Source organism: Armigeres subalbatus, chromosome 1, assembly GCF_024139115.2.
Source record: "Armigeres subalbatus isolate Guangzhou_Male chromosome 1, GZ_Asu_2, whole genome shotgun sequence".
NCBI classification, from domain to species: domain Eukaryota; kingdom Metazoa; phylum Arthropoda; class Insecta; order Diptera; family Culicidae; genus Armigeres; species Armigeres subalbatus.
The window spans coordinates 156,740,906-156,759,047 of NC_085139.1; positions in this window are offsets into that span (position 1 = coordinate 156,740,906).

Here is an 18,142-nt window from a genome sequence, read left to right on the forward strand (position 1 = left end):
TCTCCGTGCGTCACTGTTGCTAATACTGCGCTAGGAGCAAAATATTTACCAACAAAAATTAGGCGAATATTATGTGTACAAACGGCAGTGGAGGCGTGTGTGGAGGTGTGTCAGTTTCTTGAGGAATTGGGTTGAGCTGAGTGACGGCGCGTGTACGAAAAGTGGCGACAGTCGTGTCATGTCAGCAGAAATCAGTGGTGATAATTATCTAACAGCCCCTCCGATCGTAGATTCGTCTGAAGTACTAAGCTGATAACAATTGAATCCCGGATGTCAAATGGGATTAACATTGAATAAGTATTTACGCTACGATGCGATGTGACGTATGGAAAATCTTGCCCGTAAACAATATATTTTTTTTCGTAGGACGTCTTTGATTAGCCATAATTAAAAAAATGAACGAAGTGTTTCTTGACCGTTCTTGATAACGCCAAAGACTCAATGTTAATGACGTTGGCTGCTCATTGAGTTTAACAACCCTATCTCAAATTGAGCAGTTCTCACTGTATTAAGCGACTTCGAAAAAGTATTTAATTGTCTTTTTCTTCAAATCAAAATATATGAAATTCTGCTCTATACTATGCCATTTTAATGAAAATCTGCCAAATACATACCAATTGTTTTCCCACTCAAATATGGATATCCCTACTCAGCATTGTAGCTACTCAATCTATATGTGAGGGTCTGAAGTAATAACTTTGAGTCTGTTATCTTAATTTAGAAAATACGCCCCTGACTGTGTGTTCGCCAAGAAGGCGTGACTTCAACAGCAATTGTTTTGAGTCCCTCGGGTGAATGTGAAATGCATTCTCGGATAGGGATTCTTGAGCTAACCATCTTCTATTCCTGATACATGCACACATCGGTATCAAGTTTTACATATGAAGAATTGAATGCAAAGAAATAATCCAGACAACTCAGACTCTAAGTAGTGGTTGCAGAAATTAGAAGAAACGTGGTTATCGTGATCAGTTTATTTCAAGTAATCTCCATTTGTTACTTTGATTTTAAGTGGAGGTTATTCTTGTAGAATATGAGCGAATATATGTGTATTTGTGTGATAAGTGTTTCTGTTTCGTCAGTTTGATACATCTGCTGTCGATGTAGTCGACACTCGTAGTGTCTCAAATTTTAGTGAATTGTGCTAAAGCTTGTGCATTTTGACTAATGACAGTTTCGCGGTGGATTGCCAACGTTAATGTTACGAACTGAATTTCGAAAGTTGTTTTCATGGTTTGATGACGAAGAGGCAACATTCAAATGCAATGAAGCTTCGTGAACAGAAGTGGAGCAAAAATGAGCCCTTGATCACCAATAAGTTGGCGATGATCCAGAATCCAGAACCTTGTGGACTCAAATATTAAGAGTTTGAATATTAAGGGATTTGGACCCAATGTGCAGGATAATTTAATCACAGGCGGTGGTATGGTGAAGTTCGTCCAACAAAGTGAAGCGAATGTGAACTGTCGATCGCCTTTAAATCGTCGGAGGTTCCGTTATCCAACAGACATTGTACAGAGAGCTCGGCGCGTGAAGTACGTCGGCGCTAGATTGGAGCTAAAGGTCAGAGGTCCATTCCATCACGGATGAGCATAGCCGAATCAAAGTAGGCGAGACCGTGTGAATGTACATTGACCATTCTATGGAGAAGACAATCAACTCGAGAAGCGCAAGAGTTCATCGGCGCAGTTTTTTGAGTAAACAGTAGGCCTTCCGTTCAACCGACACTTAATTCGTACCATTACTTAGGCCTTACCTGCAGAGGCATATTGGCGCTTTGATGTTGGATGAAGAAGAAGAAGCAGAAAGATGATAATCGAAAAAATCTCCACGGGAAAGCATACGGAGATATTTTTAAAGTAATTCAATTTAAAACGTTAAGCATTATGCGGTTGGACTTTTCTTATACTGTGTATTAAGTGTAATATCACAAAATAAAAATTCGAATAGAAATATTATGTTTATTATACAATAGAAGAACCGTTTGGTTTCATTACCGTTTTAAATTGAATTTTATGAATTTTTGAGAAGAGTTTTTAACACTTCTTCGTATGCTTTTCCGTGGAGATTTTTTCGATAATCATCTTTCTGCTTCTTCAACAATTGAGCTGCGTGCCACTCTGAAGCTCGGCGAATCTTTTCTTCGCCGCCATCGCCCCGAAGAGGTACATCGGCATCTAGCCGGCGTAATCAAATAAGCTTCACGTCGATGAAGAAAAATCTTGCGCAGATTAGTTTAGTTAACAAAAATAGCCATGATCTAGTGAACATATCGACTGGGTAAAATACGCTGAGACAATCATCGAAGCTGAGTTCTCGGTTGACGTACTTCCGCCGATAGAAGAACTTTCTCGCCGGGTTAATACTAAACAGCACGCTTCAATCCCAAAGTCGACCAATACCGGGACCCAATTTGTGTCGACGTCCCTCCACCCCCCTCTGGTGGGATGACGAATGTACCAAAGTTTATCGGGAAAAATCAGCCGCGTTCAAGGAATATCGGAAGCGTGGATCGCGAAGTAATTATGATCGGTGTATTTCTCTCGAACGCAAGTTCAAGAACCTCGCGAATGCCAAGAAACGAGGTTATTGGCGTCATTTTGTCGATGGACTTACTCGACAAACGTATATGACAACTCTCTGGACCGTCGGAAGGAGAATGAGAAATGCATCGTCGGTTAACGAAGATAGGGAAAGTTCACCTAGGTGGATCTTCGCATTCGCGAAAAAAGTATGCCTGGATTTCGTCCCAAGGCAATGGTTTACGCGAGAGCAAATCTTTTATCGGAATGAGATGGATGCTCCGTTTTCGTTGGTTGAGTTCACATTTGCTCTTTTCTCATGTAACAATTCTGCTCCAGGAATGGATAGAATCAGATTCAACTTACTCAAGAACCTCTAATACGTCGCGAAGAAGCACTTGTTGAACTTGTTCAACACATTCCTGGAAAGCAACATTGTTCCAGATGAATGGAGGCAAGTGAGGGATCGCTATAAAAAAACCCGATAAACCCGCGTCGGATCATAACTCGTACCGTTACCGTTCAATCGCGATGCCTTCGTGTATACGAAAGCTGTTAGAGATGATGATTCTCAATCGGCTCGATAAATGGGTTGAATCAAATGGCTTTTTTTCAGATACACAGTTTGGATTCCGCAGAGGCAAGGTAACGAACGACTGTCTCGCGCTGCTTACTACAGATATCCAACTGACCTATTCTCAAAAAGAACAAATGAGTTCAGTTTTCATGGACATTAAGGGGGCTTTTGACTCAGTTTTTATTGACGTCCTTTATGACAATCTCCACGAGTGTGGGCTTTCTGTTTCTCCAATATTAAATAACTATTTGTAGAACTTGTTGTCTGAGCAACATATGAGCTTTTCTCATGGAAACTCAACAACTTCAAGAATTGTTAGAGGCAAGTTACGTTAGAGGCATCGATGGATGTATTGTGGAAAATTGCTCGTTGAGACAGCTTGCGGATGACGCCGTTGTTTCCTTTACAGGAACAGGGGCGAACGATCTGCAAGGACCATTGCAAGATACTTTAGACAATTTGTCTACTTGGGCTATTCAGCTGGGTATCGAATTCTCTCCGGAGAAAACGGAGCTGATTGTCTTTTCTAGGAAGCATAAGCCAGCAGAACTAGAGCTTCACCTTAGGGGTAAGATAATCACTCAAGGCCTGTCACATAAATATTTAGGGATCTGGTCTCAGCTGGGGAATGCACATTAGACATCTGAAATGCCAACAACGAATCAACTTCATGCGGACAGTTACCGGGACATTGTGGGGAGCCCACCCGGAAGATCTGATAATGCTTTATCGCACAACGATTCTGTCGGTTCTCGAATACGGTAGTTTCTGTTTCCAATCCGCCGCGAAAACTCACATTTTAAAGCTACAACGTATTCAATATCGTTGTCTCCGTATCGCGTTGGGCTGTATGAACTCGACTCATACAATGAGTTTGGAGGTACTTGCGGGAGTACTTCCTTTAACAGTTCGCCTCGCGGAATTGTCGATTAGGTTCCTCATTCGGTGTAAGGTTTTAAATCTATTCACTTGTCATAAAACGAGTTTGTACAATCCCATTTAATTTCACCACTTAATTGTGCCTTGACAGATACGTGTCGTGGCCGAGCGAATATCCTTAGGCCATCCGTCGAATATCTGAATTATCATGGGCTGTGTACTCACGAGTATGTTCTGACAGAACGAGTAGCTCTAGTGATACATAGATGATGTACCTAATATTCAGAATAGTATCGTCTCTTTCTTTGTTTTGTTTTGTCAATCGAGTTCATATTCGTGTGCTAATGGGCGCCTACTATTCGAACGCCGATTGCTTTGATTTAGAAATTCAAATCTCATTCAAATAACTCATGTTTTCATTTCGTATATCCGATTATTATTTTAACACAATCCGCTGCTACCACAATCTCGCTCACCTCTACTCTTTTCTATGATTCTATTTGGTTAAAAAAATCGCTAAACAATACTTTGTTGAATTTTCAGTTCTCTGTCATGTTAGTTTTCATGTCCCAAGAACATCGATCAAACAACAAAATCAGAAAATCTTCAAACATCGTTCTTTTTCATTGCTTTTCAAATTATTTTTGTGGCTCTACGTCTAATTGTTTCCTTTCTATTTTTTTTGTTCTTGTACTCTGTCCATCACTACCAAAGTTCAAAACTGCCTTTTTTTTTAGATCATCTTGTACTCTTGCTCCTCCGTCTATTTCCACCGGAGAGCATTTTTTCAATCCCTTTCATTTCATTTTTCTGTTTTTCTTTCTTCTTTTCTTTTCGTACCATCTTGTACCTTTGCTTCTCCGTCTATTTCCACCGGAGAGCATTTTTTTATTCTTTTTTTCCTCCTACTTTCCCTGTTTTACACAAAAAATACCCCGAATCATGGCCAGCTACCAACCGCGCCATGTCGTGGCCGAGCGAATATCCTTAGGACATCCGTCGAATATCTGAATTATCATGGGCTGTGTACTCACGAGTATGTTCTGACAGAACGAGTAGCTCTAGTGATACATAGATGATGTACCTAATATTCAGAATAGTATCGTCTCTTTCTTTGTTTTGTTTTGTCAATCGAGTTCATATTCGTGTGCTAATGGGCGCCTACTATTCGAACGCCGATTGCTTTGATTTAGAAATTCAAATCTCATTCAAATAACTCATGCTTTCATTTCGTATCTCCGATTATTATTTTAACACAATCCGCTACTACCACAATACGTATTTCGACCTCAATAGTAAGGCCGTCTTCAGTGTCTCGTACTTGACTCGACTTTACTCGAAAGTCGAGTCAAGTACGAGTCACTGAAGACGGCTTTACTGTTGAGGTCAAAATACGTATGTGTCAAGGCACAATTAAGTGGTGAAACTAAATGGGATTGTACAAACTCGTCTTATGACAAGTGAAGACATTCCACTAAAAAGCTCAAAATAATATTCTCAACTTTTAAATCCATTGGTAATTAAGAATTTGGAGAAGCTAATCGAACGAAACTTCCAATCAAAGTTTATGACACTGTACCATAGGTACATGAGCCTGGAAATTGGCCCTTCCTCGAATGTTCCCAATCGTAGTTGCTTCTTAGACTCCTCCAGTTCTACTGTAGTTTTTGATCTGACCATGAGACAAGAGATCCGTGGGATACCAGATCCGCACCGATCGGAGTGCATACCATCAATTGTTGCTAGCAAGTACAGTGAGGTCAATTGTGACAAAAGGTATTTCACAGACGGGTCAAAATTAAATGAATCCACTGGTTTTGGTGTTTTTAATGAATTTCATAGCGCCGCTCGAAAACTTCAGAATCCTTGTTCAGTATATGTCGCGGAAATAGCGGCTATACACTGCGAATAGCCTCTCTTCCCTCTGATAAATACTTCATCTTCACGGATAGTCTCAGCTTCCTTGAGGCAATTCGTTCAATGAGGCCGGTGCAGCATTCACCGTATTTCCTGAACGAAGTACAAACCACATTAAGTGCTCTATCGAATCGCTTGTACACCATCACCTTTGCATGGGTCCCTTCACATTGCTCAATTCCGGGTAATGAGAAAGCGGATTCACTTGCCAAGATGGGCGCTATGGAAGGCGATATATACGAGCGTCAAATCGCCTTTAATGAATATTTAACAATTGTTCGTCAACAGGACTTGTTCGATTGGCAGAAAAAATGGGATGAAGGAGATTTGGGGAGATGGTTACATTCTGTTCTCCCGGATGTATCGAAGAAACCCTGGTTCAAGGGGTTGGATCTTAGTCGAGACTTCATTAAAGTGGTGTGTCGCCTAATGTCCAACCATTACTCATTAAACGCGCATTCCTATCGAATAGGGCTCGCAGACAGTAATCAATGCAGCTGTGGTGTAGGCTATCAAGACATCAACCACGTAGTCTGGAACTGTCCCGAATACGGATTTGCCAGGTCCGATTTATGTGTATCCCTCCGGGCCCAAGGGAAACCAGAAAAGGACCGCTCGGCAAAAAAGCTTTTTTTGTATCTTTACAGTTCGTCCTCTGTCAGCAGTGAGAACAGCACAGGAACGCTGCTCAAGAACATCGTCACAGATCCTAGGCCCCTTCCCCTCCTATTTTTTTTTTGTAATCCTTGACCTCGACCAAGCCGCGAGTTTTTCGGCTCCCCAATGCTAAATATATTATAATTTAAGAAATAAATTAAGAAGCAAATTAAGAAAGCAAATTAAGAAGCAAATCATGAAATTTTTTTTTCCAATTTCGTTTATTTGGTAGGCTCAGGCGTGTATAACACTTTACGGAGCCATGGTTCTTTGTGATATATACAATCAATATAATTTTATTATACAGTTAATAAAAGAGGAGAAGGAGCCAGCGTACTCGTGGTGACTCGAGGTTAGTTTACAAAGTTTAAGGATGGACGGGGCTGAGGATTTGGGATAAGGAAATTTCAGCTTCTCATCCGGGCATTTGGCGTCAGTGACGATGTGGCGTGTCGTCATGCTCGAGGAATGGTTCGACTGGGAGCATCTTCCGGATGGCAAGAGCTATGGAGCTCTACGGAACAAAAAGGCAGAGACTAAACAAAAAAAACTTTGAAGAAAGAAGAAAAAAAAAACAAAATAATAAATTTTGATGTCAGAAGAAAACTATAAATGGCCTGCATATTGACTACATCACGATCTCCCAAAACACCTCGAACTTCCCTGAAGGGTTGCTTAACTCGGGCCACAAGGGTATCCAATAATTGCTGGAGGCGTCATTTTCCGAGCAGGACCAAACTACGTGATCGATGTCATCATAACCGGCTCCGCTCCTACATAAGTTGCTATTCTGTACAGATGTGCGTTTAGTGAATAGTGATTGGACATAAGTCTCGACATCACGCGAATGAAGCCTCGACTTAAGTCCTCACCTCTGAACCACGCTCGCTCAGACACTTTTGGAACTATGGAAAAGCCACCGTCCAAGTTCATTGTGTGTCCAATTCCGTTGCCAACTTTGAAGAGTTCTCTGACGGACTAATGGGAAAACCTCGTTGCTCGAGAATTGTCTATCATAAATTTCACCTTGCTGTGCGCCCACCTTTGCCAGCGAGTCTGCCTTCTCATTGCCGTAGATTGAGCAGTGAGATGGGACCCAAACAAAGGTAATCTTGAATGATCTTTCGACCAAAACACGCATCTGCTCTCTTATGTTTGTAAGGAAGTAAGATGCGTGCTTAACAGGTTTCATCGACCGGAGTGCCTCGATAGAACTAATACTATCCGAGAAGATGAAATAATGGTCTACGGGCTGATTGGAAATTATCCCCAAAGCGAAGTTAATTGCTGCCAGCTCAGCAACATAAACCGAACATGGTTCCTGAAGTTTTTGGAAGGTGGTTGAAGTTACATTGAAAACACCGAAGCCAGTGGATCCGTTGATGCGAGAACCATCAGTGCAATATCTGTTGTTGCAATTGACATGTTAATATTTTTCAGAAAAAAGTGAGGGAATAGATATTTGTCGAAGATGATCTGGTATTCCTTGAATAGCGTGTTTCATGGACAGATCGTATTCAATTGAAGAACTGTCGTTGGTGAGGTGAACTCGAGGTGGATTATAACATGGAAGACAAAGATCTGACGATATGTAATTGAGGTAGACCCTCAGGAATCTTGAACGACAAGTTAGTTCAAGCATATTATCGTTAGTGTGTTACTTGTTCCACATTTGATGAGTATTCTAAGTGAGAGCTCCCAGTAACGGTGCTTTAAAGGAGTGACTCCAGCAAGCACCTCCAGGCTCATGTTATGCGTTGAATGCATGCAGCCAAGGGCAATACGCAAACAACGATACTGAATTCGTTCCAATTTGATCAGGTGGCAATCAGCTGCTGAGAGGAAGCAGAAGGAGCCATACTCTAAAACAGAGAGAATAGTCGTTCTATAGAGTTTGATGAGGTCTTCCGGGTGAGCACCCCACCATGTTCCGGAGATAGAACGTAGAAAATTGATTTTCCGGCATTTTTGTATCAAATACTCAATGTGGAGTTTCCAGGTACATTTGGAATCAAACACGACCCCAAGGTATTTAGAAGATAAAGATTGGTTGATGTCATCATTCAACAGCTTGAGTTTCAGTTGAGCAGGATACCGCTTCTTAGTAAACACAACCAACTGAGTTTTTTGCGGTGAAAACTCGATCCCTAAATGTCTGGCCCAAACAGTCAGATTATCCAGGGTACTTTGCAATGGTCCTTGCAAGACAGCTGCACATGGACCTCTTAGAGAGACCACGGCATCATCTGCAAGTTGTCTGAGCGTGCATTGTCCTTCCAAACAATTGTCAATATCTTTGACATAGAAATTATAAAGCAAGCGACTTAAACATGAACCTTGGGAAAGGCCCATGTAACTAGTTCTGGAAGTTGTCAGAGTGCCGAGTGTGAAGTTCATTTGTTTTTCTGACAACAAATTGTACAAGAAATTATTCAAAATAACGGGTAAATCATTACTGTGCAGATTGTCTGATAGTGCTCCTAAGGAAACTGAATCAAAAGCTCCCTTAATGTCCAAGAATACTAAAGCCAACTGCTCCTTGTGCGCAAAGGCTAGTTGTATATCTGAAGAAAGCAACGCTAGACAATCGTTTGTTCCTTTCTCTTTTCGAAATCCAAACTGAGTATTTGAAAGCAATGCATTTTCTTCGACCCAATGGTCGACTCTTGAAAGGATCATTTTCTCCAATAATTTTCTCATGCATGATAGCATGGCAATCGGTCGGTATGAATTGTGATTAGACGCTGGTTTCCCAGGCTTTTGAATAGCTATTACTTTGACCTGTCGCCATTCAGGTGGCACAATGTTGTACTCCATGAAACAGTTGTACATGTCAACTAATCGTCTTTTTGCGATATCTGGGAGGTTTTTAAGAAGATTGAATTTGATGTTATCGCATCCCGGAGCAGAGTTATTCGATGAAAGAAGAGACATAGAAAGTTCCAGCATTGAGAATGGTCCACCCAAAGAACCGGGATCAGTGACTGATTCTCGAAATAGCGGTTCTGCTGGTACGGAATCTGGACAGACCTTTTTTGCGAAGTTGAATATCCATCGATTGGAGTATTCTTCACTCCCGTTGGTGGAAATGCGGTTCCGCATGTTGCGGGCCGTTTTCCAAAGTGTTGTCATTGAGGTTTCTCGTGATAGTCCCTCGACAAAACGTCGCCAGTAGCTACGTTTTTTGCCTTGAGAAGATTTTTGAGCTTTCTTTCGAGCCTCAAATACTTTTCAAAAAGCTCGGACCTTCCGTGTTTACGGAAGGTCTTGAAGGCATCAGATTTCTCAGAATACAACTTAGTACATTCATCATCCCATCCAGGAGTGGCTGGTCTTCTTATGACAGATGTACTTGGAACGCGTCGTTTCTGAGCTTCTAGTGCGCTTTTTTGAATCAACTCAGTAAGGAATCGATAATCATCCAAAGGTGGAAGAGTATCAGCTGATTCAATACCAATTTTTACCGCCGATGCAAATTTTGGCCAGTCAATGTTTTTCGTGAGGTCGAAAGGAACATTAACTGGCTCAGATTGTTGATAGCTACTTTTAATTGTGGTACCTAACTATCGGCATATGGTCACTACCATGGGGATCTTGAATTACCTTCCACGTGCAATCTAATGATAGTGAATTTGAACATAAAGACAGATCAATACGGCTTTGTTGACCATTTGGTTCTATTCGAGTTACTTCACCAGTGTTCAAAATATTCAAATTGAAATCGTCACACAAATCATAGAAAATAGGCGCTCTATAATCGTCATACGTTTCGCCCCATCCAATACCATGTGCGTTCATATCACCCAATATCAATACTGGAGATGATAGGAGGGAGACTATGCTCCAAAAATGTCGACGATTAATAGAGGCATTTGGAGGAATGTACACTGAAGCTATGCAAAGATCTTTATTCTTTACATTTATTTGGCAAGCGACGATCTCTAGGCCATTAACAATCGGAATGGGAATTCTGTAGAAGGAGTAGCACTTTTTGATCCCCAAAAGAACGCCACCATAATGATCATCCCGATCTTGGCGAATAATATTAAAATCGTGGAAGTTGATTTCATCTTCAGAAGAAAGCCATGTTTCACAGAGTGCAAATATATCGCAATCGGAATTGCGAATCAAAAACTTGAACACGTCTAATTTATTTTTCAGACTATGACAGTTCCACTGCAGCACAGTGATTGTATCTTGTATGACCGTATTATCCATCGAAAGATACAATTTCTGCAAGAAGGGGCCATGAAACAGTCAATTGCTTAAGATAACTTTCTACTGTTGGTATAAAGAGGTCAATGATTGGCCTCAATGAATTCGGAATATTGAACAAATTCAAAAAACGGTCCACGAGGTCCTTAAAGGAGATCAATCCTCGCTTGGACGGAATATTTTTTCTGGAAGTGCGAATTGCATTTTTTCTTTCATTGATTCTCCTAACCGGATGTTTCTTGGAAACATCGGTTTTAGGCAATGCACAGTGGTTCCATTCCCGTAGAAGGGCGGTCATAAATATAAATTACGGAAATTATACGGTAAAATGGTGTACTTTTAGTATTTTTCGGGTTAAACAGCCTATTATTTAATTATTTGGTAGGCTCAGTCATTATCATACTTTACGGAGCCGATTTCAGTATTATATGCAGAAATCCAACAAACAACGTTTAATTTACATTCACTTCACTTCACATGAGGAAGATGCATGGGTGGGAAGATGCTTGTTATTGTTAAAGTAGTAAACGAAAATAAACTTGATTAATCCACCACCTAGCGGTGTTAATGCCTTTCTAGTGCATATGAAAAAATAGTATTTTTGCGATCACTTTTATTAGAAAACAATTTTTATTAGAAAACAAAAGGATATGATTCCACGTCGAATGCAACTTGTTCCGAACAAATCGGTTAGGTCTAGATCAACATTTGAAAAGGGCGTAACAGCCAAAATTTATTCCTTCTGATTCTTTGTCCACATATATAGCTAAATATGTAGACGAAGAATCAGAAGGAATAAATATTGGCTGTTACGCCCTATCCAAATGTTGGTCTAGAAGTATAAGTGCCTAAAAAAAGTGAGTTTTTTTGCGCACATACATACACACACATACACACGCACAGACATGAATCATCTGGTATCTAATATTATGGGTCATCCGGGCATATATACTTAGTATATGAGAAAGGCAAAAAGGTTTAATATATCAATTTAAAGTTAAATATAATATATTTTCACATAAATTATCCATAATCCACGATATACTATTTAATAATCTGCACACAGATAGCTCCTGAATGACAGCCAAAACTTTAAATATCTTCTCAGAGATGTCTGCGAATGGAAATCGGGGAGAAACATGCTTTTCAGTCTCACAAAGTTGACCATGATAAAGAAAACATAATACTCGTGTTCATCAATTTTGGTAATTTTTTACCATCGTTTATTTATTTACAAGCTCAGTCGGTAACTGAAATGCCATTTAGGCAGCAGCCAGAAATATGAAAGCACTTAAAGGATATTCAGAAAGAAATTGAAGCGGTACACGATTAAATTGAGCAGAAAGTATTATATCTGTTAAACAAACATAATTTTGTTATTTGTTTACCCGCAGCTTTCTCGTGGACGGTTGCAGCTGAAATAGCCTTTAGATGAAAAATAGGAGTGTAAATATTTACTCAGAGGATGTTTCTGGAGGGGATTTGAAGGGGAAACATACTTTCTTAGTGAATGAAGAAGATAACAAAATTGAGTAGAAAATTGTGTTTCCGTCAAAGAAACATAGTAAAGCTATTTGTTTACCATTTGCTTGATCCACGATGGTCGCAGCTGAAATTGCTTTTAGAGGACAGATTAGAGTGTAAACATTTACTCACAGGATGTTTCTGGAGGGGATATGAAGGGGAAACATACGTTCTTGGGGGATGAAGATAACAAAATATAGAAGAAAATTGTGTTTCCGTCGATGAAACATAGTAAAGTTATTTATTTACCATTTGCTTGATCGCAAACGGTCGCAGCTGAAATAGCCTTTAGATGACAGATTAGAGTGTAAATATTTACTTAGAGGATGTTTCTGGATGGGATTTGAAGGGGAAACATACGTTCTAGGGGATGAAGATAACAAAATTTAGAAGAATATTGTGTTTCCGTCGAAGAAATATAGTAAAGTTATTTGTTCACCATTTGCTTGGTCGCAAACGGTCGCAGCTGAAATAGCCTTTAGATGACAGATAAGAGTGTTAATATTTACTCAGAGGATGTTTCTGGAGGGGATTTGAAGGGGAAACATACTTTCTTGGAGGATACAGATAACAAAATTTAGAAGAAAATTGTTTTTCCGTCGAAGAAACATAGTTAAGTTATTTGTTTATCATTTGCTTGGTTGCAGATGGTCGCAGCTGAAATAGCCTTTAGATGATAGATAATAGTGTAAATATTTACTCAGGGAATGTTTCTGGAGGGGATCTGAAGGGGAAACATATTTTATTGGTGGATGATAATAATGAAATTCAGAAGAAAATTGTGAATCCGTTCATCAAACACAGTAGAGTTTTTCGTTTACCATTTGCTTGGTTGCGAACGGTCCCAGCTGAAATAGCATGTAGATGACATATTAGAGTGTAAATATTTACTCAGAGGATATTTCAAGAGGAAATTCAAAGGTAAAACATAAGTTTACTGAGGTATGCCAACATTTTCACGCATAGTTTATTTAACTGGATTATCTTAAATTCGAAGCTTTATACAGAGCAGATTAGCTCAAATTCTATAAAAATGGAGATTGCATCTTATATAGTATACCATAAAGTAGCAGTTTAGGGATAACTTGTTGAATTTCGATGAAGTCATGTTTTTGGATTTATGACCTATGGGGGAACCACTGTGAATGGCGGGAATGTCTTGCTGCAACTAGGATCCAAAGGAGCAGTGAAGACAGATTGCTTCGGGATTTTAAATAATCCCCCATTACCTTCAGATTTTGGCAAGCTTTTATGGATGACTTTTGTTCTCTTACGGCGCGATCCCGGGGAAGACAGTTGCTTCCTCTTTTCGGGCACGTGTACCTCCGAAGAATCATCCATATCAGCTACGTCGGAGTTCAATTCATCAGTGGCAATGGAATCGTGGTAATCACTTACTCGAACGGCAGCTGAAATAGCAGCCGTGGCGGTGGTTGTGGCGGATGTGTCTTGCGACTTAACTATTTCCGCATATGACTGCTTGGAGCGCTGTACCAACGAGCGCTTCACTTTTTGGGTGCGTTTTTTGTACACCGGGCATTCTTGCAAACCATGGGGAGGATCCATGCCACAATAAGCGCACTTTTAACTTGTTGTTGGCAGGACTCCTTCCTATGATTTTCAAAACATTTGCCACAACGGGGCTTGTTGTCGCAAAACTCGGCAGTGTGCCCCAACTGTTTGCAGTTGGTACAATTGAACACCCTCGGCACAAAAAGACGCACCGGAAATAACATATTTTCAATATCTATTTTGGGATAATCGAACCGGCACACGTCACCCGAAGCGAATATGACTTAGAATACACTTTTTTACCATCTACCATGGCAGCTGGATGCAACTCCTTGCAATCCAGAATATCCACCGTAGGCTCCATTGCATTGTTTAAGTGGCCTTTTCCCGCAAGTACATCCTTGCAAGTCAGGCTCGCTGCGTTGATCACACTTTCGATTTCGACCTCCCGTGAGGGGACATAAACCTAATATTCAACATTGTAAGCATTGTCTTTAGCGATTTCTTTTGCATCCTTGTATGTAGGTGCGGTTATGCGTAGTTTGTTCCGATTTACCTGACACAATCCGCGATGAGACACAACACACACGTCTGGCTCGTTCGAACTATCGGCACGGAATGCTAAACTTGAAATCTACACTTTCGAAACTTGAAATCTATACAGATCTTTCATCACTCAAAGTATCTAATTGCATTATGCTCATGGATTACAACTCCTGGAAGGTCATTATACATCGTAAGATAGTTTAAATATATTCTACATCATTCTACATCTACTAAACTTTTCAGGATTACAGCTGCTTTCAAGGCTGCTTCCGTCGCTTAAAGTTTTGTTATGTATCCAGCAATGTGCATTACACCTCCTTCAAGACCAAAAGACATTGTAAGAAAGCTGTTAAATATTTTTGATTGTCTAAACTTTCTTAAGTTTGGGACTTGTGATCAACAGTTGTGGTTGTAGCGTTTTACGCTTCTCAAAGTTTCGATACGTGATAAACTATTTCCATTACTTCTCCTGGAAGTTATAGTCCTTGATATAAAACGATACTGAGGGCTGGAAACACACGTTCGGAGGACAAGAATGAAATATTCTTGTCATCCAAACATGTGTTTTCAGCTCTCAGTATCGTTTTCCATAGAGTAAAAAGTATAACTAGAAAAGTTATAGTCCTTGTATATACCTGCTGATTGTTTGGATATACTGTTGACCACCAAAACTGATCTTGAGATCAGGACTTCATATTTACTGCTACTAAAAAGCTTTTTCCGTCACATAAATTTTCTATATGTATTCAACCATGAGTATTACATCTCCTGGAAGGTCATCAGACACCGGAAGACAGTTTTGGAATTTTCTAGGTCATCTAAACTGTCCTCTAGCACAGAACTTACGATCATAAGCTTTCAAAGGAGTGTTTCTTGTCGCATTATATCTGGGAATATGTTCGAACCTGTTTATCACATCTATTGGAAAGTTAAAAATATCGATGGATTGTTCTGGGATAGTCTTGAGTAATCCAAACTGTCCTTGAATTCTTGAGTTGCGATCAACAGTTGACAATAGCTTTTTTTCGTTACACATCATTTTGATACGTGATCAACCACACCCATTACATCTCCTGGAAGAAAAACATACATCGCCAGATAGTTTAGATGTTCTGGATCATCCAAACTATCCTTGAGGTGCAATCAACAGTTGTAGCAGTGGTTTTTTTCACTACTCAAACTTTTGACGCGTATTCAACTATATCCATTGCTTTTTCTGGAAATCTTCAGACATCGTAAGATAGTTAGGGATATTCTGGCTCATCCAAACTATACTTTTATTCGGGACTGCTAAAGAATATTTTCTCGAAGTTGCTATATGCATGTGACTATTACAGTTAAATATATTGGAGAATTGAGTGACGAAAAACCAAAGTACCCATTAGCACTATATTTCGCTTTTTCGGCAAATATAAAGCAATTATAGAGCCAATATGAAGCATGTTTGCTCTGTGACAACGCTATAGTCACAATATACGGCTATTTAAATGCTTACGATTACCTGGGAGATCTACTGCTGTAGTTGTAGATCGCATGTTCTGAGCTCAAGGATAATTTGGATGACCCAGGATATCCCACAACCATCTGACCATGTCTCTTGATCTTCAAGAATATGTTATGGACTTGGTTGAATACATATCCAAGTTTGGAGCTAAGAAAAAAACTTTTGTAGTAGCTGTAGATCACAAGCTATGAACTTAAGGACGGTTTGGATGACCCAGGACAAACCCAAAACGATCTTAATGTATCTCTTTATCTTCTGGAATATATTTCTGGCATGGTTGATTACATATCCAAACTTCTAGTGACAAAAAAAGCTAGTGTCGTAGCTGTAGATCGCAAGTTGTGGACTCGAGGATAGTTTGGATAATCTAGCACATCCCAAAAAAAAAATTTCCAACTTGTTTTGCCATTTCTCCATTATTAATCATGAAAACGCATGGTATATATCAAATTAACTGGATAATACCGCTTAGAAAAATATGGGCCTGAAAGGGTTAAACCATAACCTTTGGCTATTACAGAAAGTTGAAGCTAGTAGCAGTGAAATCACTCGTTGGAGGGAGACGTTGCATAAATTCATTCACATGGATGACGTCTCAAATCTTCGAGTGGCTGACGTTGGCGTCAGTAGCAGTCCAGTGAAATTTTCTTTCAAAATTCTGATTTTCTGCGTGCGCGGTACGAAAACCCTTCTTTTCTGTGAGTGCGGCTGAGGCTCTGAAAAGGGCCGTTTTGAATGGAGCTACGTCCTCGGTCTCGTTCACTTCGAGCTAGTATACTTGGTGACAGTTTTAGTTCCCTCCGAGACGACGTGATCGCCCGGCAGCAGGAGGAAGGCGGTTTATATCTTGCAGTTGGTGATCTTTGTGTGTTTGTTTTAGTGCACCAGACGGCAGGCATCAGCTTCGATACTCTCTAAGATATCGTTTACGAAGTTGCTCATGATGCGCTTCGCCTTCGATGGACGCCTTTGCCCTGGTGGACCTGCTTCAACAACTTGTAAATGTAGATGGCATTCTTTGGCTTCCGCTTTGGTTGCTTGTCACCCTTGACGATGTTTTTCTGAGCTTTGCTGCCACTACCAGTGACAGCCCTCATCACTGCCGCCTTTCGGTGCCATGATGTGTTGTGGTTGTTCGGTGCTTCGATCCGGCCGTTCTGCCGATTCTGTCGTGAAACCGGACCTCGGCTCCCAGTCAACACAAAATCGTATATGATGCAACATAAGATGCTAAGGTGGAGGCGATATACGTACATATTGTATGGGGAAGTACCTTTATGGCCTCCACTTTAGCATCTTATGTGACATCATATACGATTTTGTGTTGTCTGGGCTTCCCACCTAGAAAACCACATTTCGCATAAGAATTATTACGGGTTAGAAGGACCTGGCCCAAGGCATGGGACTCTTAGGGTCGGCGTTACGGGGCTCGTCTAGGACACAAGGGAAACACGTTCGTTTTAGGTTAATTTCTATATAAATATTCTTCACTTACTGTGGTGTCTGTGGGTGTAGTTTATATGTTTACGGTCGGCCGATAATAAGAGCACTTGAGGATCTTGTGGATTGCTGGGGTCCAATGCGACCGTGTCACTCAAAACGTACTAGCCCTCTACCGATCGAGCATCTATGAAGGGCAACTCAAACATTGTAAGTACTGGCATCCAGCGACTGAATACGAAATGCTTTTTCCCCGATAGCTACAACTGAGATGGCAGCTCCAGCACGGTAGATAGTGACCTTAGGTCAACTACATACTGTTCCAGAAACTAAACAAACCGTTCAAGAAACCAACAGTGAAAGATCGAGAACTGATTTAACGGCAACGACTTGTGACATGAAAAGGACAAGAATGGAACATGGAATGTTTTAACATTAGCAACGGAAGCCGCCAAGTTTGAAACCCCGGAGCTGAGTGAACTCCGTTGGCCAATTGGAGTGCACCGTTGCTGCCGAGTTACAGGACTAAGAGATTTTTTACAGTGAACTGAATATCGTCGTGGTACTGATGTAAACTGGTAGAAGATTCGTACTAAATGTGGTTACAAAATAAGGATCGATACACTTGCATAGTTCATAGGAAACAATATTCAGGCATTCTAATTTTCGCCAATAGAGCGGAACGAACGAGTAGGCAACGCGAATCCGCAGCCGAAGCAAGGAAGAAGAAGACGACCGTGCACGTATGATCGTGAACAATAACAATAAATTCAAGAGTTCCCCAGTTTCCGAGAGATCCAAAAAAAGCTCACTAAGCGGTGCGGAAGCTCACCGGAAAACCTGAGCTAA